Consider the following 3,035-nt stretch of genomic DNA (forward strand, 5'->3'; position numbering starts at 1 on the left):
TAACAGTATGTATGTACATACGGTATGATAGGAGTGCTCCGACACGAAACGAGACTTGGATAATTTCGTTTCGTTTCGAAGATGGGCGGATTTCGTTTCAGTACTTCGAAAACGAAATGCCACCGAAACGAGATCGAAACGAAACCACCACTCATTTCGTTCGAAAACCAACGAAATAATTCGGAAAATACAATTATTTATTATTAATTATATATTCTTATCCGATTGAAAGTGCTAATTGACACTTTTGGCTAATGTGACAATGTATTTCTATATTTAAATAATTATGTATTACGATTGGATTATGAACTTGTCCGTATATGATTCAAGAAGCGATTGTTGAAGTCTTGGTACCCATAATTAGAATGGGCGTTGAGTATATTTAATATGATTACACCATTTTTGTATTGTGATACACCTCAAGCTGGATAGTCTATTAGCATTGGTGACAGTGGATATCTCCTTTTGGAGTAAAATGACATTTCTAACCGTGGTTTTCTTATGGCCATTGATTGTATCGACTCATTGATTTGTATCGACTCATGTATACAAAAGCCGTGTTCACTACACAAAGCTTGAACTTACCATACTTAACAAATTTGAATTGTACACTAATGTAAAACACTAACCCAATATGATCATAGTGTGACAGGTTGCTTAGTAAAAGTTAAATGTTTATAACATGATTCTGCCTGAAAATTGAGTAAGAATTTTTTGTACGGAAATGTGTTGGATTAGCGAAAATAAAGCATGAACGGGAAAATATAAGTAAATAAGTAGGAACGAAATATTTTCTTTCGCACGAAACGAACGAAACAACGTCCAATTTATATTTCGTTTCGAAATTTCAATATCGGACGTTTCATTTCGGTTTTCGTTTGGAGCTCTAGTATGTATACACGCGAGTCAAGATCAAGAAATTATAACGGGTGTTGCAACAAGGCCCTGTGGCCCAATGGATAAGGCATCTGACTACGAATCAGGGGATTCCAGGTTCGAGTCCTGGCAGGGTCGTAAACTTTTTGCTTCTTTTTTCTTTTTACAACTTTTTGTTAATGGCAACATTTTTGGGAATGTAGTGGAAATATGTGTACGTATCTTACAAGTTGTTAATTATTAATTGGTGATATATGTATGTATCTATAACTTAAAATTCATATGCATCTGTATTTATTAATTGACTTGATTAGAATGATTTTCTTGATTTCCTGCTCATAATGCATACATTCTTTTGCTATATTGTTTGTTATAAAGCAGTCGCTTTTTAATTTTAAAGCACAGGTGTATTTTTTGTAATTTATTTAATCGTTGGGAAATTGTACCATGCCGGATTGTTTATGTATAATGTTTGTGTCACGCTAAATACATAGTATTCAGTAGTTTACGCAAGCTGTGTATTTCCCAGCAAAAAATTTGCCATAATAATTTTTGCATAATTTTTATAAATTAATCGTCCTTTTTTGTGACTTACGTATGTATGTATATCTGATAAAAGTTGCTTCTACGCAGTAGAAGCAACTTCTAAAAATGCGAAGGTGTAAACGCTACACTCCGATTTGATGTACCACTTAATTTGATTTAATGCAACTACCCACTCTTGGTTGCATGTTATCTTAAATCGCATTTAAGTCAGATACGAGAGCTTAAAGTTTGCAAAATGCATGATTTTTACCGTGCGGAAGCCAGAAATTCTTTCACTCTCATCCAATTCGCAGTCAACGATTCTCGCCTCGTAACTTGGTTTTTACATTCGCTTATCCGATTGCTATTTAATGTAGCACCAAGCATAATTGATCTCTTTAGTTATAAATTAATTAATTTTGGTAATGTGAATTTGCATTCCATCAACTACTTTACTGCGCTATCATGCTATACGTTTGTAATATCAAGCATTATCATAGTCAAACACTAATTCCAATATTTATTGAGACAGTTGCCAGCTCATGTTTCATGTTTTCGTTTTTAATTTTCTCGAATGAAATTGCGTATTTTTAAAATATCATCGAGATCAATGTAGATACCTCTTTGTAAGTATAATACCAATGCAATAGGGAGAAGCTTTTTACCAAAGTTTTGATTGGAGTGATAAATATCTTAGAACTGAAAATAAATAAGTAAATTATGAATATGTTAGTATTCACAGAACATTCCAATCAGGATTGTAATCTATTATGCAGGTTAGTAAATAAACCCGATTTTTTCGTATCCATTTATATGAAGGTTTGGATAAAAAGGTCAGAAACAAGATTTGGTATATTTATATCTTATGGAAGTCATGCTATTCATCAAATTCAGCCAAGCACTAGGGGTGAAATCCTTTATTCTGCACTTGTCCGTCGTCCGTAAGCAGTATAATTTCGACGGAATTTTACCAATTTTGTTTTCGGATATCGACATGTAATTTTTAAAGGTATGAAATGACGGCTAAAAATAGCCGTCATTTTCATGATCATCGTGTGGACATAGTTCAAAGCTCAAAATTTTAACTTCACACAAATTGCAATCAAATATAATGGGTACTCAGAAAGTTTTTAACGTGTATGACTATCCACAGAGTATTAAATAGAGTATTGTTTGATAACGCGTAGGATAATTGCTGGATATCTTCTAGATACAGGTCCACTGTTATGGTGTCAAAATTAGTAGAATTAAAACTTTGAAACGTTACTCGTAAAAGGTAAAAGTTACACGAGTCATTGACAGCAAACAGGTGCAGTTTCACCCCACTTTATTCAATATAAAGCCATCAAACCTATACGTCTACTCACCAGCAGAAGCGTAGCCACAGGTGGGCTAGGATGCTTGAGCCTTCCCATGACTTAGAAAATCCAATGTTAATATGCATTCTAACTAACAAAAAAGAAATTTAAAGTTATAACATAAGTTAATTTGTATAGAATTTAACGTAATTATTTATATTGGAACTTATATCTTTTTAAGCTTGATGTATTAAAGTTTAAAGATGACCAAAAATTATGCTCATTTTCAAGCTGAGCCCCTATACCCCAATCCTCGTTACGCTACTGCTCACCAGC

The 3,035-nt window shown here is 33.3% G+C and overlaps 1 non-coding gene across 1 annotated transcript; it reads left to right on the forward strand.

The window, feature by feature from the left end:
- Positions 1 to 941: 941 nt before the first annotated feature.
- Positions 942 to 1,014, forward strand: Trnar-acg. Its single transcript has one exon. It is a non-coding gene; the product is annotated as a tRNA-Arg (tRNA).
- The last annotated feature ends 2,021 nt before the right edge of the window (positions 1,015 to 3,035 follow it).

The sequence above is a fragment of the Folsomia candida genome, unplaced genomic scaffold, assembly GCF_002217175.1.
Source record: "Folsomia candida strain VU population unplaced genomic scaffold, ASM221717v1 Fcan01_Sc106, whole genome shotgun sequence".
NCBI lineage: Eukaryota > Metazoa > Arthropoda > Collembola > Entomobryomorpha > Isotomidae > Folsomia > Folsomia candida.